Source organism: Elaeis guineensis, chromosome 4, assembly GCF_000442705.2.
Source record: "Elaeis guineensis isolate ETL-2024a chromosome 4, EG11, whole genome shotgun sequence".
Classification (NCBI taxonomy): Eukaryota; Viridiplantae; Streptophyta; class Magnoliopsida; order Arecales; family Arecaceae; genus Elaeis; species Elaeis guineensis.
In genome coordinates this window covers 121500369-121508912 of record NC_025996.2, presented here as the reverse complement: position 1 = coordinate 121508912, position 8544 = coordinate 121500369, and the positions used below count along the sequence as shown (strand labels likewise).

The 8544-nt window shown below is 33.8% G+C and overlaps 1 pseudogene; it reads right to left on the bottom strand.

Moving 5' to 3' along the window:
* Nucleotides 1-1823: 1823 nt before the first annotated feature.
* On the bottom strand, nt 1824-7830 carry LOC140857381 (plant UBX domain-containing protein 7-like; annotated as a pseudogene).
* Nucleotides 7831-8544: the final 714 nt, after the last annotated feature.

Genomic DNA, 8544 nt, shown 5'->3' with positions numbered 1-8544 from the left:
AATAAGATGATCAAGAAGCTAGAAGCTAATATATTGAAAATTAGATTATGAGTTTGCCCAAACAATGCCACATGGATAGGCCCAATGAACTAAAAGGAACAACTTGAAATAATTAAACTACTACACAATATCTGATAAGCAAGTAGAAAGACTCCGATCAAGTCAAGTCGAATGATCATTAGAAGCACAAAATAAGGGTATAGGCCGAGCGAAGAGGACCTATCTAAATGCCAAATAGTGAGCTTGAGATCGATTGGCTTATAGAGATTAAACCATTGACCTAGTAAGAAAATTGCAATGTGTAAAGAATACGGATTGTTATGAGAATGTGAAAATGGAGAATGATTGAATTGACCACTGAAACTGCCAAAGAAAAGTGGGAATCAAGTAGAGATAGGTGTGAACAACAGAAATAAAATGTCAACAGTAGAAATAAGTAGTTGGCTGATCATTGAAAAGAGATTATATAAATATTAGAATGTAACTCTATGAAGAGATCCTTGGTCAATTAAATATTTATTTGTCTACATACTTTATCTTTGTCTTCATTTACTTTATCTTTAGTTTGGAGTTCTTGGTTTAGTTATAGCTCTGGTTTATCTTTCTTCGAGAAGGTGGCACCTCCAAAGTGAAGTCATTCAAGCTTAAGGTGGTATAATCTACTAGCATTGTACCTCTTTTTAGTTTCAGACACCGGTGCATGCATGCATAATTGCATGATCCAGCTGCATCACAATCGGGGGAAGGCATCAACAGAAAGCCATTATCCTATTATTTAGATTTGACCATTTGGCGATTCTCCTACTTGGCCAATCCATTTTTGCTCACGGGTGTAGATAGGCGTTAAAAAAGAATAAAAAATGGCATGGAAGAGAAAATACAATATTCACCACCCATATCAAATTGAAGTGATTTGATTTTTCATTCAAATAAATTTTTGATATAAGATTAATTTTTTTAGAAATGCCTAGCATTTTAGATTAGTATCATTGGAGAAACCAAGTATACATAATAAAAGCATCCATGAAATTAACAAAACAATGATGACCATTGATAAAAGTGATTGTAGTGCTCCATGCACCAAACTTTTGCTACTCTTTATTTATTTATTTATTATTTATTTTCACACTTTTAAATGCCAAAATACCTTTTTACCAGAAGTTCTTATGATTTATGAACAAATAAGAAAAAAACACAAGCATAGCTCTATATCCTGGATAACCCATTGTTTGAGTTTTTTCTTTCCTTCTCTTTTGCTGGATGTGTGTTTGTGCATCATGGCAAGTGAGGTGGTATTATTTATTTTAATATCGATTGTATAAAAACCACTAAAAGGCTCAAACTGCCATGCACAAGTGAGCCACTTGGCTGCCATACCATGAAACGAACCCGAAGTGAAGCACCTTGTAGTCAGCCAGAATTTAGGATGTAAGCGAGGACTCAAACACTCAAATAGTGAGTCAGAATTGCAGAAGACAACCACAAACTATAGCTTCTACCTCAGATGTTTTTACTCCATTTTAGGTGTCCTGGTTTCGGAACCTTTTCCCTCTTCTTCACATGTTTTTCAGATCAATGGACCACTTGGAGAAATTTGAAAATTTTCGATGACAATAGAATATAGACTTTCTGCAAAGCAAAGCTATCCAGAAGAAAGAAATATCTTATGTATAGATTATGTTTGTGATAACTACCAACTTAATCCTGACACACATCAACCCGCTACAAAAAAAAAAGAAAAAGAAATATGGCAAAGTATTTTAATTTCTGAGCAGTTTTTGACTGTTAATTCCTATTTTTGTTGCACACATGATCCAATATACTCATTCAAAAGTTAGCCAAAGCACACAATCTGATAACTCTGCTTCACCAAAAGTAAGGTTGCTCTCATAATCCAGATTCTTAGTTTTTCCAGGAATGGCTTGCGTAAACCGAAATGGCCGTGTTTCCCCTTTGTCGAACTGAGTGCAGCAGAAAGACCACAATAACTGCAAGTGACCGGAAATTTAAATAAATACCATGACCTAAAGTAACTGTAGAAGCCAAAGACCTGCCAGAAAATACCTACAGATTTCAAAGAGAGTTACTTACCTTCACTGGATCAGAATGATGAAAATTTCTCTGGAGTCTTCGTCCATCAGGGAGGCGAATCCCAACTCTGCATAGTTGTTTTCTGTCTCCTTCAGGTTCAGGTTCTTCAGCAAGAATTGGATAAGTGAACTTTCCATTTGAGCTATTGTCTTTCTCAGTACAGATTTTGCAATCACTGGAACTTGAGCTGCTTTCTTCATCTTTCTCAGTATCGATTTCATTATTGTTGGAAATTATTCTCTTCTTTGAGCCTTCTCTAACTGCCACAGATATCAAAATAGCTTTCAGCCGCATCGGGATAAGCGACAGCTCATAAAGAATGTAGAGAGAGAATATGTTTCTGCTAATTTGTTCATTAAATGCAAAAATTATATAGAAATGCATTTGGAAGCTTTTTAGGAAATTCAGTGATGCAAAATTCCTAGGGATTGTCGTGCTACTTCATGCAAGTGCTTGTTTTGGTTAGGAACAACATGTTGATGACTTCTTACCACATCAGCTACTTCTCTCAAATCAGACATTTAAGCACCAAGATGACCAATATACCGATATTGACAAGTTTTAAGAATTTTAAAAAATACAATTACAAGGTTGCACCTCATAGATCATTTAGGTTCAAGATGCTGAAAATGATATGATGACAGAGAAAATGGTACAGTTCCAAGTTCCAGAGAAAATGCAGCAATATGATGATAGAGAAATACTTGAATCCCATTCCATGATTTCATAAAAGGATTAGTCGAAGATCTAAATTCACAAGAAATGGTAGTAAAGAGATCCAAACATTATTCTTTGAAACCCCCAATGGGAGGTGAATGAGTTGGGGTTTATCTTTACAAAGCACAAATCAACATATCTTTAATTGCAGAAATGAAAAAAACTCATTTTCAGATAGCAGAAATATGTCATATGACCATATGCTGAACACTAGTCTTACATGGAGGTAAATCTTCTGGTAGTTTGCGGTGTATGAATTGCATCAAAAAGAACTACAGCATGATGTAACAAGGATGATGGATATACTCCTGATGCATTTGGAGAAAATGTAACAACCAGGATATGGCTTTGATAGGACATGAACTGCATGGTAATATAGAAAACTTAAAGCTGAAACTACAGATAGAATACCTGATATATCATGCATGGAAGTCTCAACATTTTCCCTTGGATGCTTATGAGGAAGTGCAATGTGCTCCTTTGGACCCACATCCATGAACGGAAGCAGAAGCTATATAAAATGTGTTTAATAAAAATCAATAAAAGGAATATGATAGTCATGTTACTAAAAGAGATAGGTATTAGCAAATTTGTAATTTTCAAATAATTGGATTTCTAAAAATAAGTGAAATCACAAATATCACAAGTTCATAGTATAGACAACCTCTAAGAATTGCTCTGCTTGTATCATGCCACTCCATGCATGCATCTTTTGTCCAGTGATTGGATCAATAATGAGAACTGCAGGTAAAGAAACCAAGTTGTAGTAGGTGCAAACCTTCTTTCCCTCATCACTGTCACGATACATCTACAATCATATGACATATCATGGATATAATTAGAAACTATGAGAGGATAAAAGATGCAAAAAATGAAAAAGAAAAAAGATAGTTGATCCACAAATTTTGCTTCCATTTTCAAGTTACCTAAAAAAACTCTCATTAGAACTTTTGTATCTGCATGCCAACCTATTAAGTAATTTAAACCATAAAATAGGCCTTAATTTGAAAACATCATTAATTAGGTTTCAATGTAAAACTAATAAAACAAAAAGTTAACTTTACATATCCCATAAAGTGTAGACTACGTATACATGAGTCCGAAAATCAATTTATTTGTAAGAATAGAATGCCAGAGTACATGATTAAAATCATAAACTGCAATGCATTTAATTGTGACAAACTTTTTGATTCATACTAACAAGTAAAAGAAGAAATACTGTAGTTATAAACTTCTAGAAACAAAAATTCACCAAATCAATGCAATCAAAGATTTAATAAAATGATATCTGGTTAAAGGAGGAAATCTCAGTATCTACAATTGAAAGGAAAGTAACAAGACAAAACTAAACAATGTTAACTAGGAAAACAAAAATAAACAAGACCAACACAAATCTGTTGGCAAAGAGAAGCATCTGTAAAACAATGTTACTTTTTTTGTGCACATAAATATTATAAATTAGAAAAGAATAACTGAATAAGAAAAGGTCAAGACATGTGGGCTAAGAATATAAAATAAATGTTTGAGGATCTCATGCTATTTCATGCCTATCGAAACTACTTCAGACAAACAAACCTGCCAGAAAATGAACTTAGTCTGGATTGCCTGTGCCACAGTTTCATTTGACCAGAGATCGCGGTTAAGCTTAGCAAGTCAACAAAGAAAATTTCAAGTCAGGACTGCAATCTAGAAAGATCCATACTATAGGCGACAATAATGGTTTTCAAAACATATTACCAAGTGTGAGCTGAACTCTTCATGCATTGCAAGTTGACTAATAGCCACCTATCCTGAAAAGCAGCATCTACCTTTGCCTGTATTTAAAAGAAATGCTATTCTACGATCAGTAATTACATTAAATGAAGGAACAACAATAAATTAGTAAAAGAAATAAATACTAGAATAGTTGAACTTTTTTCATTTTTCATCCAAAAATCAACAGATATTTTTACAAAGAACATCACATGTATGCTTCACCTTTCATTGATAGACCCTATTTGAATAGTTTGTGAAGTGTCGTGCCCTCCTTGGCTAGATGTATGCTGGTTAATGGGGAAATGCTATCACTATCATAAACATCATTTTGAAATTGCCATTGCTGGAGATGATTAAATTCTAGTTATTATGCTGTTTAACTGGTAGCTGAAAACATCAGAAAAAGAAATTGGATAGGTCCATCCAATTTGTATGGTAGGCTAAAATGATGAAAAAATGACTGACCAACTATTCATCTACTTCTAGTATTCAGAATCTTTTTTTTAAGAAGGCTCATTCTCCAGAACCGTACCAGAGAGGTTATTAGTTTTGGGCATCTAGGAAACAGTATTGAATCACAGAAAAAGGAGAAAAAGGGAATTTGTTGGAATATCCTATCTGCTAGTATTTGTTGGTACATAATCTGAGATAGGACTTTTTGCATAGCGTATTATCCAAGCCATGCCTTTTCTATTATGTCATTAGTCAATCATGATCATTTCTCTCTCTTAGTGCAGTAGAGAAGTCATGCCAAAAAAAAAAATATAAAAAAAAGGAGTTGAGCTGACAAAAATTCCAATATGTTACTTGCATGTTTCTCTATAACTTTAAAACCTTTCAAGACAATCACCAGTATAAGGTGGAAGGTATCGATGCATTGTTTATGGAATCACAACTATTCTTTTAAGCAATCCATAAGAATATATTTGAAATGAATACTAAATATTTTGGTCAGTAATCATTTACCATCAATTTCCTACCTTACACTAAATTTGCAAAAACTTGCAACCAATAAGCCAAAAGATTTGTTAGGCTAATAAAATACACTGAAATATGTTTAAAACTATCTTACAATAATGATCATATTTAAACTAAAATGAGTCAAGATATAATTCTCATACCTTGAAAAAGGGCCCATGGTAGATCAAGGCAGAAGGTTCACGAAACAAGGAACTAAGATTATCATGGAAGCCACTTGAGGTTGATTCACCCCTTTGATTTGATTCCCAGATTCTAGTGCTTCTTGACTCCTCATCGATGTTTTGGAATCTAAAATAACAACATAAAGAGAAGATCAATCAGAGATCAACCAAATAACATAATATTTTAATCATAGATATGTGATAAGGGGTATCATCAAAGAAGAAAAAGGATATTTTATGTGGGAAACTTGGGCAATTAAAGCACCAAAGAAAATCACCTAATGACGACAAAAAGGATGCCATGCTGAGAAAACTAACAAAAAAATGCAAGATTTAGATCACAATTATTTTTTTTAAATACAATGTAGATTTCTTCTTTTTTATTCTCAATTCAGAGAAAAAGGGAGAATGGTTCTCTTATGGGAAAGCAAGCCAACAAAAACATTCTGAGAAAAATTAACAAATAGGAATGTATACATGTTTACATGTCATCCATTTTTGTCTCTTTTTTACGTTTTTCTCACCATTGATTTCATGTGTACATTAAGAAAATTCTGATATATGACACAGGTAGAGAAAAGTGTTGCTTAGTTGGGCATTCTTAGAAGGATAAGACTATGCTTCTCTTAAATGATGCATGCCATGGTCGGATATATCCGTCAACTTGGCAAACCATGTTAAAATCATAGACTCAACTGGCTCTACTTTTCTGTCCTTCTTGCCAAAAATCTTACGGATATAAGTTGCTTACCATAAATCAGGTCAATTAATTTAATATACATTGGCTTATAAATAGTTACTGACTTTTAACAGTGTCCTATAAGGAAAGAAATAAGTTATTGGATGACAAACAAGATTAAAGCAACATAATTTTTTCCATCTGCCACTTGAGTTATAGCAGATTTCTTATCCTCATGAACCTAGCATTATTCTCCAAATTGTTCTCAAGCAAACACAAGCCTGCAGACTATAATAGATATCAGAGTGCTTTTCGCATAGCAAGAAAATGTACTTCACAAAAAAGCCCATTGTTTTCCACTTACTTAAGATGATCTCCATTAACCTCCATGATTTTTTTATTCCCTTTTATAATCAACTTCTCCATGATAAATTTCCCACCATTGAGAAAGTAAGCATTACAATTCTTCCCCCACTAAAAATGCTCAAGGGGAAGAAGATAATAGCAGTTTCATGTTTTAACATTGTTCACCAAGGGTTTGCCCAAAATTAAAAGAAAAACATGGTTCACTTTTTACATTGTTCACGAAGGGTTTGCCCAAAAATTAAAAAAACATTGTTCACCATAAGTTTGCTCAAAATTAAAAGAAAAAATATTGCTCACCATGGGTTCGTGCAAAAGTTAAAAGAAAAACATTGTTCACCATGGGTTTACCCAAAACTTAAAAGAAAATCATTGTTCATGGGAAAAATTTCTTGAATAGTCTTTTCCCTTCATTATCAGCATGCCAAAGTCAATAAATACTCTGCATCCATTAACATGCTCTACTCCAGCAACTTACAGAATTAAATCAATAAAAAACAAACAAGAAGGCTATCACTTGATAACACAAACAAAATGATCCACATTGGTTCTCTTGTTTATGAATCACATAATAATTAAACAAGACAACCAAAAGCATACCTATAGCTCGAGACATCACCATAAAGAGTCTCCCTCCTCACTGGAATAGGGGCACTGTCTCATCCTCTCCTTCATATCGATCACCATGGCTCTCCTCTGCCTCCCATCCACTGCAAACAAAAAGAGAATCATAAAGCAAAGAATCTAATAAAACATCGACTAGATCGATGGGTCTCTTGTTCCACTCACTTGGATTTATATCAACTCGCGGCGAGCTGAAGGAAGACGACGACGACTCACTACCCTCACTTCGAGCAAAGAACAGCTCAAGAGCTTCTTCTAGCCTCCAATAGGTGGCCTGCGGAGTCCTCACAGCACAAGAAGTCAAATAGTCGAACGTTGGAGGATGATTCAAGACATGTCGCAAAGAAATTAAACTCTAACCCGGAGATACTCGGCGGCGGTCTCGACGGACGGGCCAACAGCAGTCTCCAGGAAAGACGAGATCAGTTGGTTCTTGCACTCATCGCAAGGGCTCCCCATGTTCTTCTAATTAACGAGAGCCAACGTGTTTCATGGCACTATAAATAGAGCGAGATGGACGAATTCGAGTCGGATTGGGGGAATTTTTTTTTGTTTTGTTTTAATTTGATTAGGAAAAGTATCCGGGTTAATTAGATCTAATTAATGAGACCAAAATATGTTCATAACTGGATGCTAAAATATCTATATTACGTAAATATGCTTTAATTCTTGTTGTTTACAAAGAATATATCACGGTGAATGCTTAAATGGCCCATGATCCAAATCTTAAGCATCAAAACCTCTTACTTCATAGAAATTAACATAAATATTCCACAACGTCTCAAAATAAGAAACCTTAATATTCACAATATGCAATAGCAAAATATAAATTAAATTTTAACATTTGATTCTAATCAATAATTCATGAAATACATAAATCTCCGGAAATACTATAGCAGGATATCATGAAGCAGGCAGGAATTGAATACATAATCAATCTAAATTACTCAGGCACAAAAAATTCTTTTACTGTGCTTGACTTAATACCTCTTAAATAATCAGTGCATAACCGTAATAAACTTTTTTTTTGGCACATGTTTTTTTTTTTTTTGGTTACATAAACTATGATAAACAACTTGATATTTTAATTTTTCTCCTAAAGTTCAGAAATCCTTCATTTTATGATTCATGATGATGACACAAACTTCATTATCAATCATATATGACATTGAA